The 17,353-nt window shown below is 34.8% G+C and overlaps 1 non-coding gene across 1 annotated transcript; it reads right to left on the minus strand.

The window, feature by feature from the left end:
* Window positions 1–544: 544 nt before the first annotated feature.
* LOC128290001 (small nucleolar RNA R71) lies at window positions 545–651 on the minus strand. Its single transcript, XR_008279641.1, has one exon. It is a non-coding gene; the product is annotated as a small nucleolar RNA R71 (small nucleolar RNA).
* Window positions 652–17,353: the final 16,702 nt, after the last annotated feature.

Genomic DNA, 17,353 nt, shown 5'->3' on the forward strand with positions numbered 1-17,353 from the left:
TAGTGAGATCGATCAAACAGTTCATAGAAACTGAAGAGAAATAAGGAAAAACTTACGATACACAGAGGAAGAGCAAGAGGACGATACTTCTACCACAACCGAGGAGATAGTTAAAAACTAAGAAAATCTGCTAGCTCTTGCGATTGCTGCTGATCCAGTAAATCAGAATCCTGCTTCACACACTATGTATGATTATGCTAAACCTTCTTTAACAGGAACTGAATCAAGCATAGTTAGGCCTGCTGTTGCTGCAAATAATTTTGAACTGAAACCAAACACAATTCAAATGATCCAACAGTTTGTTCAGTTTGATGGTTTGCAGGATGAGGATCCCAACGCTCACTTGGCAAATTTCTTAGAGTTTTGCAACACTTTTAAAATCAATGGCGTTTATAATGATGCCATTTGCCTTCAGTTATTCCCTTTTTTGTTGAGGAATAAGGCTAAACAATGGTTGAACTCGTTACCACGAGGGTCAATCACTACTTGGGAACAAATGACCGAAAAGTTTTTACTTAAATATTTTTCGCCGGCTAAAACGGCTAAGTTAAGGAATGACATTTCTTCCTTTGTGCAAATGGATTTAGAAACACTCTACGATGCATGGGAGAGATACAATGACCTTTTGAGAAGGTTCCCTCACCATGGGTTACCACTTTGGCTACAGGTTCAAACATTTCATAATGGCCTGAATCCTTCGACTTGATAGATGATCGACGCAGCCGCTGGCGGGACCATCAATAATAAAACACCTGAAGATGCTTATGAATTTATAGAAGAGATGTCACTGAATAATTATCAGTAGCAAGTCATGAGGACAAAGCCAACAAAAGCAACTGACATTTATAATGTCGATTCGGTCACCATGCTCCCTAATCAGGTAGAACTCTTGAATAAGAAAATTGATGGTTTTCTTAGTTCTTCACAGGTTCACCCAGTAATGCAGTGTGAAGCAAGTGGAGGTGGATCAAGCAATTCAGAATACCCACCCTATGGCCATAACATGGAGAACGAGTAGTTAAATTACATGGGTAATAATTCTCGATCTCAAAATAATCCTTATAGTAATACTTACAATGCAGGTTGGAGGAACCACCCAAATTTCTCATGGGGAGGCCAAGGGAATCAGAGACCACCACCTCTACGCTTCCAACAACCACCCTACCAATAAGAGAAAAAGCTGAACCTTGAGGAGATGCTAACAAAATTCATCTCGATGTTAAAAACTCGTTTCTAGAATACCGAGATAGCCCTTAAGAATCAACAAGCGTCAATCTAAGGGCTCGAAACTCAGATAGGCCAATCACCAATCTGGTTTCTAAATGACCACAAGGTAGTTTACCGAGTAACTCGGAATCTAACCCAAGGGAACAACTCAATGTGATTACCACTCATGACAAAGAAGAGTTAGTTGAGCCTGCATCAGAACCAAGGCAAGGCATTGTGGTAAGTCAAGATAAAGGTGAGGTAGTCCACAGTGAGCAAAAAAAATAAGTAAGGAGTACAAACCACGGGTGTCATACCCCAATGCGACAAGGAAAGACCGTACAAATGAACAATTTGGTAAATTCCTTAAACTATTAAAGAAATTACATGTTAACTTACCGTTTATCGAAGCTCTCTCGTAGATGCCAAACGCAGTCAAATTCTTAAAGGAGCTTCTAGCAAACAAACGAAAGTTGGATGAGGGTCGCATGTGGAGTTGAATGCAGTTTGCTCAGCCATTCTACAGAATAAGCTACCCAACAAATTGAAAGATCCAGGGAGTTTTACGATTCCTTGTTTAGTTGGTAGTTTAGATGTTCATAATGCATTGGCTGACTTAGGGGCAAGCATTAATGTTATGCCTTATAAAATGTTTAAACTGCTAGGTCTTGGGAAACCCAAATAAACTAGGATGAGCATTCAATTGGCTGGTAAAACCATTAGATTTCCTAGGGGTATCATTGAAGATGTTCTTGTTAAGATCGATAAATTTATATACCTAGTAGACTTTGTAGTTCTAGACATGGAAGAGGATAGTAACGCACCTTTGATTTCAGGACGACCCTTTTTAGCAACTGCGAGAACCATTATTGATGTTGGTACAGATGAGCTCACACTTCTTGTGGGAGACGAAACAATCACCCTTCAAGCTCGTAATTCAAGTAACACATCAAAAATTAAAGGTGGTTGTATAAATCATTCTACTAGTACTGATCATATGGTGAAACCCTCTGTGCAGGAAATAGTTTCGAAGAACGCATATGAGCCGTGTTTAAACAACAACAAAGGACCTATCTATAAAGAACGAAGGCTACAAATCAAAGAACTGGATGAATGGCAGACACATAGACCGAGGACACATGATAAACTAAAACCACGCCATGACGAGCTCAATGACGCACCAAATCAACTTAAGGTTGGAGACAAAGTACTACTAGATGCAGCAGACCCTCGCATTGCCACTTCTGAACCTAATGAAGAAATTCCTCTCTTGGTACTCAGTATTTTCCCATATGGTACAGTCGAGGTAATTCATCCCAAATTCGACACTTTTAAGGTAAGCAGTACTCGTCTTAAACCTTATTTGATAAAATTGATAGCAGGGATGAGGAGTGTAAACTCCTCGCACCACCATGACCATGCACCACAAAGGTAAGTCGAGCTTAGACTACAAATAAGAGCTTCTCGAGAGGCAGCCCAAGCACTAACAGTAATGATTTATTTGAATTCTCATTTTTCATATCTAACCTACTAACTGAGTCTTGAAACACAGGGTTTTCCTATCCACATGGCTAAGCACACGGGCATGCCTTAGGCCGTGTTCACACTACAGGAGGAGACACGACCGTGCGATACGGTCGTGTAAAAATAGGGAAAAAGTTTTTCCCCAACATGGGATGAGATAAGTTGCGACGGTAATGCGACATGGCCGTGGGTGAAACTGCCAAAACAACACGAGCGTGAGACGCGACCGTGCCTTGAAATCGTGGTTGAAACTGAGAATTTAACACGGGCGTGCGACACGCCCGTGTCATTCACCCACTTATTTTCCCAGGTTACTTAATGAAATGAATGAAGAACTTTATAAAGGATCAAAATTTTCAAAAATGTCCTTCTATATTCATCTTTTTCACATAAATTGTTTGGGAGGGTAGACCAAAAACTCTTTGAAAATGCTGTTAGAGTTTTTGAGAGATATGTTTTTGTTTGCAAAATCCCTTATTCATGTAAAAATATGAAGAAACTGATAAAAGATTTAGCCCCTGGGTACAACAAAATTCATAGTTGACCAAATGATTGCATGTTGTATTGGGGTGATCAGAAAAACCAACAGTCTTGTCATGTTTGTGGTAAATCTCATTGGATGAATAGAAATACAGAAGATGTGAATGAGCATGAATATGAGGCACAGTCAAGAAAGAAGCCAATTAAGATTTTTCGATATTTTCTGCCAATACCAAGGCTTCAAAGGCTTTTCATGTCATCAAAGATAACCGAGTCTATGACGTGGCATCATGATCAATGAACTGATGATGGATTATTAAGGCATCCTACGGATTCTTTAACATGGAAATAATTTGACAGTAAATTTCCAAGCTTTGCAAGCGATCCTCGGAGTTTGAGGCTTGGGCTAGCATCTGATGGATTTAATCCTTATAAAATCATGAGCACTTCGTACAGTACTTGGCCTGTAGTACTTGTTCCTTACAATTTACCTCCATGAATTTGCATGAAGCAATCTTATTTTATCTTATCTATGATTATCCCTGGAGAGAAAGGTCCCGGAAATAATATTGAGATTTATTTGCAGCCACTTATTGAAGAGTTAAAACAGTTATGGACGGGTGTTGAGACATATGATGTATTGAGAAAGGAGAAGTTTTATTTACGTACAGCTTTGTTGTAGACTATTAATGATTTCCCAGCTTATGCCAATTTATCTGGTTAGAGTACCAAAAGACGTTATGCTTGTCCTTGTTGTGCTACGCAAACATGTTTGAAGTGGTTATATAAAGGGAAAAAGTTCTCTTATATGGGGCATCGTCGGTGGTTAGATGGAAATCATAGATTTAGATTTTAGAGGACTCTATTTGACAATACTGAAGAGTTTAGAGAAGCTCCTGAGCAGACCATTGGATTTGAAATATTGTTCATGTTGAAAGATATCAATTTTAGTTATGGGAAGATGAATCAACCACCCAAAATGCAAACAAAGAGAAGATCGAGGGATGAATCTGATGAAGAGGATGATCCTTTATGTTTTTAGTATAAACACTTATTTTAATTTGATGAAGAGGATGAATCTAATAAAGGAAATAATTAAACAGTCCACATGGCCACTCTAAATCCCTCCAGCTCCAAGTCCACCGATGTAAGGCTCACCTGCAAAGATGGGAAAAAGAGACTGAGTTTGGAAAACTCAGTGTGTAAAGTAAACCTAACTAGAGCCTAAATCAATTCAAGCTCTACTGGGCCTAAGCCCTATTCAGAAATCAGAGTTAACTGGGCCTTAGCCCATATCAATATTAATCTGGGCCATAGCCCCTTACAGTATCAGAGTATACTGGGCCTAGCCCATATCAGTGTCAATCTGGGCCGTAGCCCTATTACAAGTTGAGAAATTTTGTGCCTTGCCCATATTAACATAGTTGGGCCCATTTCAATACAGTTGGCCCATAACAAAACAGTCTCATATGATTAATGTATGATAATCCCATCCAACCCTACATTTGCCTCCGTCCATCCCTACACTTCCTGTGGGGAATAAATCACCCACGCCATCCCTACACTTACAGTGTTAGCACTGGCTACGGCACTAACTATAATCCGCAGCAAAGTTGCTTATATCAGAATATGTGACACAACCACCAGAACGGGTTCTTCCTCCATAACAAAACCAAACCCTATGCAGTATGACATGTATGCAGAATATATATAATTAACAAGGCATGCTTCAGAAAGACAATCAGATTATAGCGTAAGAACAGTTATTTACCCTCGAGGGGCATAATAGTAAACTTACCCCTTCAGGGATATTACGGTAATTCTACCTTACAGAGGTATTTTAGTAATTTTATCAATATTTTTAGGGTTTCATGCTCATTACAGTTATTAACGTGTCTTCAGAATACTTACCGAACATTTTTACTGAAATAGGCCCGTTAACCCATTACCCAATTTCGGCCCATCGAAGCCCAAATTCACCGAGGTGCACAAAATTGCGCACTTTGCAATCTTACTGTTGAAGTTACCAAAATTATCAATACAAACAATCCCACGAGCGTTCGCACGCTCGCAAGTTCTTGAAATGCGGGCTTTTTGGCATTTCTATTTTTCAGCTTTTGCCGATCTAGTCTACTAGTGGGTGTCGTTTACACACCTGATTTGTGACAACTGCCACCAAAATCTCCCACAATATCCTACAATCGGTCACTAGACATATCAGATCTAAAATGCAATGGCAACCATCATAAACTTACTTACCATAATCGGCCATCAATACATATGGCCCTTGAGATCCTACCTTTGCCGAAACTAGTGACTAGATCTCGATCTAGTCGTTCCACTTGTCCAAGACTTCAATCAGTAGCCTCTAGATCACACACAGGTTCTTTCAACCAAAATGATTCCACTTCAGTTTCTACTCAGATCTGATGCAGATCCAACCCTTAAACACTAGCAGAAATCGAATCTTAGAGATCTAAAGATTTGGCTATATGTCCCTAAAAACTATGGTGTTTTCAGATTTTGGAACTGTAAAGGGGAAGATGATTTGGTATGGTGGTTTTTGCAGTGGTATTGCCGACAGGGATTGAGGTTTAGAGGAAGTGAAAATCGGCCAAAAGAGATAAAGAAAATAAGAGGATTTTGACTAGAACAAATCGACACAAGAAACAACTTTTGGGATTTCAGCTTTTATGGCAATCGGCTATAGAGGTTTAGAAAAGAATGGGAATGAAAGAGGAGATGAGCAGAATGGTAGGAATGTTTCGGCCAAAGAAGAAAAGAAGGAGAAAAAGAAAATAGAAGAAGAGAGAAGAAAAGAAGGAAGAATTCGGCACTCAGGAGATCTAACTCTGCGTTTTTTGGCTTTTTGCGACACTGAGAAAGAATAGAATGAAAGTGAAGGCTCTAAGTGGCTAACCCAAATTCGGAAAAACAAAAAGAAAATAAAGCTTGCCCTAATAGCCATTCAAACCCACGGCCCAACCTTTCTAAAGCCCTAGCCGAATTTCCACTTAAGCTCTATCACATGCCCGACATATGCATACAAAAATAAAAGTAACAACATGCTTACCTTGTGACTTGAACTCTGGCTCCCCCTAATCATCCACACGTCACTCCCCAAACCCCTAGGTGGCGCCACATGCCACTTTACCACGGATCTTTTTGTGTCCTATTTTACCACCTCAATTTAAAAGCCCATATCTCTTAAAATTAAAAATTCAGGAATTGCCTCGAATTAAATTTACTATTGGGCCTTTTAAAGGCCCACCAACATACTCATACCCACAACAGACAGTCAAAACACAATATTTCTAAAAGTCATTGGAAATTACAAGAATCCCGAAAATCCCGAAAATTAGGGCGTTACACTATTTGTGGAAAAATTTTAAATGTTAGAGAACTTGAGAAAGTATAAGATCGAGTCGCTTTGACTTTATGCAATTTGGAGAAGATCTTTCCACCTTCCTTCTTCACTATTATGGTGCACTTGCTAATCCAAATCCCTCATGAAGCAATACTTGGTAGACCGATTTTCTCTCGATAGACGTATCCTATTTATTTGTAAAATATTCATTCATTCCCCTCTATACCTTTAGTTACAACTTTTGATAATGTTGTATATCGTGTTTAGGTTCCTATGCAAATTGAAGTCTTATTGTCGTAATAAATGTTATCTAGATGGATCAATTGCGGAAGGTTACTTGGCAGAGGAGTGTATGACTTTTTGTTCTAGATATTTAGAAGATGTTGAAACAAGACTGAATAGACCAGGTAAATGCTAGGCTCACTGATTATAACTTGGCTGAAACTTATTTATTTTAGAGTTATGGAGAACTAATCGGTAAAGTTGAAATTGCAGAACTAGATGATAGATCTTGGGTACAAGCATATCAATATGTTCTTTTTCACCATGATTCAATTGAACCATTACGTAAGTAAGTTCTAGAATTTGATAAATATTCATCTTTTTAATTTGTTTATCTCCTAACCAATTAAACCTCTTTTTAACATAGTGAGTACAAACAAATCTTGAGATCTCGTTCACGCTCCCGAAGATTACAACATCGAGAGATTAAGAAGTTATTCACAGAATCATTTCACGAATGGTTAAGCCAAATGGTATGAAATTGAAGCTTTCATTGACAAATAATAATGTTTTCTCATAACATTTATAATTACTCAATTTACTTTCGATTCAATAGGCTTGGAGTGGGAAGGATGTAACGCCCCGAATTTTGGGCCTAGAACACTACAGGAAAATAGGGCTTTAGCAGCATTTTTTGCGGTGTTTTATCAAAAAACGCCACAAAAATTTTAAAATAAAGAGCAATAGCGGCGTCTTAAGGAAAATGCCACTAAAAACAGAGCAACAGCGGCGTTTTAGTAAAAAAACGCCACTAAAAATAGAGAACTAGTGGCGCTTTAGGTAAAACGCCGCTAAAAACCAGATCATTAGTGGCGCTTTGGGTAAAACGCCGCTAAAAACCAGATCATTAGCGGCGCTTTGGGTAAAACGCCGCTAAAAACCAGATCATTAGTGGCGCTTTAGGTAAAACGCCGGTAAAAACCAGATCATTAGCGGCGGTTTTGGTAAAACGCCGCTAAAAGTCATAAACCCCTAAACTCGAAAAAATCATAAACACTAATCTTATAACCTCTAAAATAATAATTATTAAAATTTATGGTTATACAATATATTAAATATTTTCTTATATAATCGTAAAAGAGATATATAGTATTGAATTTAAAATATTGATTAAATTAATTATCATTATAGTTTAAGATATATGGTTTAGGGTTTAAGCAGGTTTATGAGTTAACTATATATGGTTTAAGATTTACGGTTTAGGAGTTAACTAGTATTTGAAGGTTTATGATGAATTATGGGTTTAGGGATTATGATTTAGGGTTTAAAGGTTAGGGTTGAAGTTTACAATGGGACAATTATTAACTTCTTAGGAGATAATTTTCTTTCCAGATTCTTACATGGGATGCTATTAAGAAAGGGAGATTTTGAATGTGGAATTAGCATTTGTTGAACTATGTGGAATTAGCATTTGTTTAACTATTAGCTAGAAATTAACTGAAGAACATTTAAGATTCATGCTATTCTGTATATACGTACTCATATTATTTAATATAAGAATATAAACATATATATATATGTGTGTTTTATATAATTTGTACTACACTAACATTGCCCACACAAATTCCCAATAATATGTATACGATTATGGTTTAAGGTTAGCAGGTTTTAAAGTACTTTATAGTTTGGGCTTTATGGTCTAGGAGTTATGGTTGGTTTAAGGTTACCGAATGGTTTTGGGGTTTAAAGTAATTTGGGGTTAAGGGTTTTGTGTTTGTGGTCTAAGGTTTAAGGGTTTAGAGTCTCAGGTTTAGGGTTTTAAATTTAGAGTATAATTTTGGATTTTAATTTAGAAGATAAATGTATATAAGATAAATATATATATTATTATTTCAAAATATATATATGAAAAGTGGTTTAGTGTGTAATTGTGTACATGAATTCTGTAATTTGATGTAGATCTTGTAAAATATTTACGCATTATTGATATAATAAATAGCATCATGTATTTTTTAAATTAATTTATATGCATACATAATATGTATTTTAAAATGTGTATTAAATTAAAATTAAAGTTTCAACTATAGTTAGGGTTTAAAGTGTATGTTTATTGTTTGAGGTTTAAAGTTTAAGGTATATTATTATTAAATATTTAATATTTAGAATTTTATGAGATTCTTGGGAATTTGTACTAAACCTAATATAAATATATGAAATATAGATATTGTACTACACTAACATTCATCACAAAGTAACATTATTTAGATACAATTTAAAAGAAATTCTAAATATATAGTTTTAATTTTGATCAATTTTTATAAAATATTAAGGTATTAGCGGCGTTTATACATAAAACGCCGCTAAAGATCGGAAATAGCAGCGTTTTTCAAGAAAACGCTATAAAGTGTCATTATACATTACAGTAAAATGGTGTCGTTTCCTCTGAATTAGTAATGGCTTTAGCGGCGTTTCTGTAATAAACGCCACAACTCGTATTAGAACGGCGTCGTTTTGTAGTGTAGATAAAAGAGGCATTAGTGGCGCTTTGCTGAAAATGACGCAAAAGGTCTCATTACCGGCGCGTTGCTGAAAACGCCACAAAATTTCCATATTTGAAACGGCGTCATTTTTTTCTCTCCTGAGGTTTATGCCCTTTACCCGAAATCAGTTTCCTTTTTTGCTAAGTAATTTTCCCCCATTTCGGAAGCTTCCTTCCCTAAATCCCTAAAACACCTCTTCTCTTTTTTTCCCCAAATCATCCCCTAATTCCCAAACCCGAAATCTCTAACATTTTCCCCAAGTCCCCTTTTTTTCCCTTATTCTGTTCCCCCATCCCCAAAATCCCTAACTATTTTCCCTTTCCTCTCGTCGACGGTCATTCGCTTCATGGGTATAAAGTGGTTAGTTTTTGATTCCCCTTCAGATTAATGTGTAGTTACTTTATTACTTGCCTTTTTTTTTGTTTGAAATGGTTTGAAATGGGTTTGATCTCGATGATTCTCATCATCCATAAGAAATGGAAGTACCCATCTTTTTATCTTTTCCAATCTGATTCCTTTCTTAAGGTAAGTTATATTCTTCCTGTGTCCTACCCAAGGTGTAGTTTTTTTTTCGAGATTCTAAGATTTGGGTTTTGTTTCTTGTTGACTTCTTATTGCTTTCTGTCTGGATTTTTTGTTAAATTATTATTGTTATTATTATTTTTTCGATGTTGGGTTTTGAAACTTGAACTCTATTGTCGAATTCCTCTATTCATTTTCTTTCAGTTATGTGAAGAAATTGGGTGTGCTTTGACTGCTTTCTTATCCATTTGTTTATTATTTTTATTGTTTGAATTGGAATTGTCTGGGTAGTTCTGCATTTATTTGCACGGTCTTGAATGTTAAAATTGCATTCTTGCTCGCATCCCGGAAAGGGACCTTTTGAGTTTTGAGCTTCTTGGTACATTGTTTGGTTTTCAATCTCTGCGGTAAAACCGAGTTTAGATGAATTCTGAGTTTTATTGACATTATGTTCTATTTCACCATTCTTGAAATTATGTGAAGATTCTTTCTAATTTTCTCCTCCTACTGTCTCTAGAGTCTAGCCTAATATTGATTTTTCCTTTTAAGCATTTTGAATCAAATAAAGAATTTTAGCATGCAAGAAAAAGACACTTTACTTGCTTGCGAGAGTAATTTTCATGGTCTTTTGGGAACCTACACATTGGGTTATTAACCTGTTCATGTCTAGTTCGTGTGAATCATTTTATCCTCACTTGTTTCTGTTGGTTTCTTTTTAGTTTCATACCCTCCATACTACCAAAAGGAAGTGCTCTGTGAGACAAAGTCAAAAGTTCTAAGATATTTTTTCATTATAAAGTTTTGTTCACCAAACCTAGAACTTAATAAAAATGATGGTTGTGAAATTTTATAAAAATGTTCTTGAAATGTTGGTAATGAACCAAAAAGAAGAGAATTGCCTGCCATGCTGAAAATTCCTGATGAGAGTTAAGAGAACAAGAGGTGGCTGTTGTCCTCAAACGAAATTGTTAGTATTGGAGTTTTTTCTTTTGCTTTCTGTATTTAGAATATTGATATTATTTCCTATGATGCTCTGATTCATGTGTGAGTGGGAATGAGCATGCTAGCTATTATTTGCTTGTACTTATTTTGAAACCTGTTTTCAGATGTAGGATAATGTGTTTGATTTGGGCACTTTAGGAAAGTCAAGGTTTGAAGAAACAGCTGACTGGATTTGCTAATTGTGTTATGTGCCTTGTATTTACAATTTTTTTTGCAGAGATGGAAGTCATTTGTATGCTCATAAAAGATTTTGTATTTTTTTGCAGAAATGGTTTGAAAAGATGTACAGTTTTGCAGATTTTCTTTGGGTGTACTGACTTCATTTCTCGCTTCTGCTCCTCCCGCAAGTATTGGTTCAACTGAAGTCGCCATTTAATCTTGAATTAAAATTTGGTCTGATATAGTTAAAGTTTTTATATTTGCTTAAACTGAAATATATTTGGTGCTACTCTTATAATCTTACATCTGTTCTAGGTACTATCGAGCACCTGAAATAATAATTGGTGCAACTAAATACACCACAGCCATTAACATTTGTTCTAGGTAATGCGTGTGCCGTTCGGTTGCTAAATTTTTTTCCTTATTTCTATGCATTTTCAATTTAAATTACTTAACACATATTACTTTTTGGACTCCAGCCTCTGTTTGCTGGTGAGAGTGGAGTAGACCAGTTATGTTTTATTAAGGTACGTTTTAAATATTTTAAAGATTCAAAGTATATAAGCTGGAAACCTGACCTTATAGTATTAATTATTTGAAGTATGAATAAGTATGAATTAATTTTATTACCATATATGTCACTTGCTTGTCCATTATAATTACAACAATAGTGACCTTCTCTCCAACCTTATTTTAAATATTTTAAAGATTCAAAGTATATAAATTTGGAAACTTGACGGGTTGCCTTATATCAGTGCAAGATATAATGGATCCTCCTAGGTGTAACAACGCCACGTATGATGAAACTTAAAAATCAAAGAAGAATTGAAAAAGTTCTATCGCTATTGAATATTTATATAACCTTAATTTATTTCCAATTTACTTATAAAAATTAAACTACGATTCTTTCTTGATATTATTATATTCAAATTACTATTTTGTTATATTAATAATGTGTGATTTTAATATTTAATATTTTTAAATGTCTTTAAAAGTTATAACTAATTTTATCAAAATAGTATTAATTATTATTTGAAGTTTTGCATACATTGATCAATTTCGGCTCTTTTTCTTTGAATACATGGTTCTCTTGATACTAAATACTCGGTACTTTACGCATATTCGTGATTCTTATTAGATAAGTTATATATCACTTGTTATGTTAGTTTCCATCAAGGCCTCTGTAAACATAAAGTTGGTATTCGGTTAGGAGAAGTTAATGTTTATGAGTTTTGTGGAGTATGATTCGCACATGCAAAGTTGGTTTGTTTCAATCATGCATTTTCATGTTTACATAATAATGGTGATTCCATTTTGGTTATTTAGATGTTCTTTTGGTGCGGTTTCATGTTTCTATCCAACTTATGTGTTTAGTGTGGACTTAGATTGATTTAAGAGTTTATTTCTATCTTGTTGCTCACGTTTTATATTGTTGAATTCCTCTATTCATTTTCTTTCAGTTATGTGAAGAAATTGGCTGTGCTTTGACTGCTTTCTTATCCATTTGTTTATTATTTTTTATTGTTTGAATTGGAATTGTCCTGGGGTAGTTTTGCATTTATTTGCCTGGTACTAAATGTTAAAAACTGTATTTACTGTTCTGCATCCTGGAAAGGGACCTTTTGAGTTTTGAGCTTACTGGGCTGTTGTTTGGTTTTTCAATCTCTGCAGTAAAACCAGGTTTAGATGAATTTACAGTTTTATTGACATTATGTTCTATTTCACCATTCTTGAAATTATGTGAAGATTCTTTCTAATTTTCTCCTCGACTGTCTCTAGAGTCTAGCCTAATATTGATTTTTCCTTTTCATGCATTTTGAATCAAATAAAAGAATTTTAGCATGCAAGAAAAAGACACTTTACTTGCTTGCGAGAGTAGTTTTGCCGATTTTCTTTGGGGTACAGACTTCATTTCTCGCTTCTGCTCCTCCGCAAGTATTGGTTCAATGAAGTGCCATTTATTCTTGAATTAAAATTTGGTCTTGATATAGATAAAGTTTTATATTTTCTTAAACTGAAATATATTTGGTGCTACTCTTATAATCTTACATCTGTTCTAGGTACTATCGAGCATCGAAATAATATTTGGTGCAACTAAATACACCATGACCATTGACATTTGTTCTAGGTATGCACAGCCGTTCGGTTGCTAAATTTTTTCCTTATTTCTATGCATTTTCACTTTTAATTACTTAACAAATATTACTTTTTGGACTCGACCTCTGTTTCTTTGGTGAGAGTGGAGTAGACCGAGCACGTTTTAAATATTTTAAAGATTCAAAGTATATATTTGGAAACCCGACCTTATAGTATTAATTATTTGAAGTATGAATAAGTATGAACTAATTTTATTACCATATATGTAGCTTGCTTGTCCATTATAATTACAACAATAGTGACCTTCTCTCAACCTTATTTTAAATATTTTAAAGATTCAAAGTATATAATTTGGAAACACGATGGGTTGCCTTATATCGAGTTGCAAGATATAATGGATCCTCCCTAGGTGTAACAACGCCACGTATGATGAATCTTAAAAAATTCAAAAAGAATTGAAAAAAGTTCTATCGCTATTGAATATTTATATAACCTTAATTTATTTCAGTTTACTTATAAAAATTAAACTACGATTCTTTCTTGATATTATTATATTCAAATTACTATTTTGTTATATTTAAACATGTTTGATTTTAATATTTATTATTTTTAAATGTCTTTAAAATTTATAACTAATTTTTATCAAAATAGTATTATTAATTATTATTTGAAGTATGAATAAGTTTTTATATTTTGGTTCAACTTAAGTATTATTTGATTCAACTTAAGTATGAATTAATTTTATTACTATATATGTAGCTTGCTTGTCCATTCCTTATTTTAAATATTTTAAAGATTCAAAGTATATAATTTGGAAACTTTGACGGGTTGCCTTATATCGAGTGCAAGATATAATGGATCCTCCTAGGTGTAACAACGCCACGTATGATGAATCTTAAAAATTCAAAAAGAATTGAAAAAGTTTTATCGCTATTGAATATTTATATAACCTTAATTTATTTCCGGTTTACTTATAAAAATTAAACTACGATTCTTTCTTGATATTATTATATTCAAATTACTATTTTGTTATATTAAACATGTTTGATTTTAATAATTATTATTTTTAAATGTCTTTAAAATTTTGTTATATTAATAAGATTTCCAAAAAGTTCTATGGAGCTTATAAATAATTCTATTGACCTTAAAAAGAATTAAAAATTTCAACATTGAATGGCCAATTATAAATTATTTTATCAACATAACATTATTGATCATTGTTTAAATATATTATAACTAATTTTTATCAAAATAGTATTAATATTGATCATTACTTAAATAAATTACATAACTCACATAACGTACATAACAACATACATAACTTAACTAATACATGTAGTTTAATCTAATAATTTCCTTAAAAGCATATAGTTTAAAAGTTCAAATTTCATAACTTACATAATCTACATAACTTACATAAAACATAAATATATATCATATCAAGACTTACATAATAAACAACTTACCCGTGAAACTTATTGCCAACTTTAGACTTCAACAACTACGAAATGGATAGGACTTGGATGAATTTCTCAAGGGCAAGCAACGAGTATCAAAATGGAGTGCAATCTTTTTTAGATTTTGCATTTCACAATTCAAGCCAAGAGAATATGATTCTTTGCCCGTGTAAGAAGTGTGGCAATATCTATTGGCATTATCGTGAAGTTGTCTACGAACATCTAATTGTTGATGGCTTTATTCGGGGGTATAAAAAATGGAATTTCCATGGAGAATGTACAACTAGTGGAGCCTCTTCGACGATTAATCCGGGTTATCCTCATAGTGGTTACCGTCTGCATGTCAGAGAAGATGACATGGAAGGTATGATGCGGGATGCATTTAATATGCAGAGTGAAAGTTTCCAATCATTTCCACCAAACTATGTTGCATCTGATGTTTATAATATCGGTGGGAATACTTTTATGGAAACGAGAAGAAGTGTACCGGATGAACAACCTAATGAAGAAGCGGCAAAGTTCTACACGTTACTTGGTGAAATGAATGAAGAACTTTATGAGGGATCAAAATTTTCGAAAATGTCATTCTATATTCGCCTTTTCCACTTAAAATGTTTGGGAGGGTGGACCGGAAACTCTTTGACAATCTTTGTTAGAGCTTTTGAGAGAAATGTTCCCATTTGCAAAATCCTCAATCATGTAAAGACATGAAGAAAGTGATAAAAGATTTGGGCCTTGGGTACAACAAAATTCATAGTTTCCCAAATGATTGCATGTTGTATTGGGGTGATCGGAGAAATCAACAGTCTTGTCATGTTTGCGGTAAATCTCGTTGGATGAATAGACATGCAGAAGATGTTAATGAGGATGAATATGGGCCACAGTCAAGAAGGAAGCCGAACAAGATTTTGCGATATTTCTCGCTAATCCCAAGGCTTCAAAGGTTATTCATGTCGTCAAAGACAGCTGAGTTTATGACGTGGCATCATGATCAACGAACGGATGATGGATTATTAAGGCATCCTGCAGATTCTTTTGCATGGAAATCATTTGACAATAAATTTCCAAGCTTTGCAAGTGATCCTCGGAGTGTAAGGCTCGGGTTAGCATCTGACGGATTTAATCCTTTTAAAATCATGAGCACCTCGTATAGTACTTGGCCTGTGGTCATTGTTCCTTATAATTTGCCTCCATGGCTCTGCATGAAGCAATCTTCTTTGATACTATTTATGATTATCCCCGGAGAGAAAGGCCCCGGAAATGATATTGACATATATCTGCAGCCACTTATTGAAGAGTTAAAACAATTATGGGCGGGTGTTGAGACGTATGATGTATTGAGAAAGGAGAACTTTTACCTACGTGCTGCTTTGATGTGGACAATTAATGATTTCCCGGCATATGTGAATTTATCGGGTTGGAGTACCAAAAGACGTTATGCTTGTCCTTGTTGTGTTGCTCAAACGTGTTCACAGTGGTTATATAATGGGAAGAAGTTCTGCTATATGGGGCATCGTCGGTGGTTAGATGAAAATCATAGATATAGATTTCAGAAGGCTTTATTTGTGACAGATGAAGAGTTGAAAAAAGCTCTGAGCGACCATTGGATCTTAAATCTTATTCATGTTAAAAGATATGGATTTCAGTTACGGGAAGCTGAATCAACCATCTAATAGGCAAACAAATAGACGATCGAGGGATGAATATGATGATGAATCTGACGAGGAGGATGACCCTAATGAGGCGGACTTGTGGAAGAAAAGAAGTATTTTTTTTGAGTTGCCTTATTGGGAGCATCACATATTACGCCACAATCTTGATGTGATGCATATTGAGAAGAATGTCTGCGAGAACATCATCCAGACAATTTTGAACGTCGATGGTAAATCAAAAGATAATCTTCAAAGTCGACTTGATTTAGTTCACATAGGAATTAGGCGTGATCTTCATCCCCAAGTACTTCCTAATGGAAAATATTGGTTGTCGCCTATAATTTTTGCAATGTCAAAGGAAGAGAGAGAAATGTTCTGCACGGTGTTGAAGGATATAAAGGTTCCGGATGCGTATTCATCAAATATATCTCGATGTGTAAGTCTTAAAGATCGAAGACTATATTCATTAAAATCACATGACTATCACATCCTCGATGCAAGATCTACTTCCGGTTGCTTTACGGTCTTTGTATGTCAAAGAAGGTAACGTCCTGTATAATTGAGCTGTCCAATATAATGAAAGCAATTTGTGGCAAAGTTCTAAATGTTGAAGAACTTGAAAAAGTACAAGATCGAGCCGCTTTGACATTATGCAATTTGGAGAAGATTTTTCCACCTTCCTTCTTCACTATTATGGTGCACCTTGTCATTCATCTCCCTCGTGAAGCAATAATTGGTGGGCCGGTTTTCTATCGTTGGATGTATCCAATTGAAAGGTGCTAATTTATTTCAAAGGCATTCACCTTTATACCTATAGTTACCAGTTTTGATAATGTTGTTTATGGTGTTTAGGTTCCTAAGCAAATTGAAGTCTTATTGCCGTAACAAGCGTTATCCGGAAGGATCAATTGCTGAAGGCTACTTGGTAGAGGAGTGTATGACATTCTGTTCTAGATATTTAGATGTTGAAACAAGATTGAATAGACCAAGTAGAAATGCCGGACTCAATGATCCTAACTTGGACAAAATTTATTTATTTCAAAGTTATGGAGAACCAATTGGCAAAGTTGAAATTGTAGAATTAGATGACCGATCTTGGATACAAGCACATAGATATGTTCTTTT

This window comes from Gossypium arboreum, chromosome 2 (assembly GCF_025698485.1).
Source record: "Gossypium arboreum isolate Shixiya-1 chromosome 2, ASM2569848v2, whole genome shotgun sequence".
NCBI classification, from domain to species: Eukaryota; Viridiplantae; Streptophyta; class Magnoliopsida; order Malvales; family Malvaceae; genus Gossypium; species Gossypium arboreum.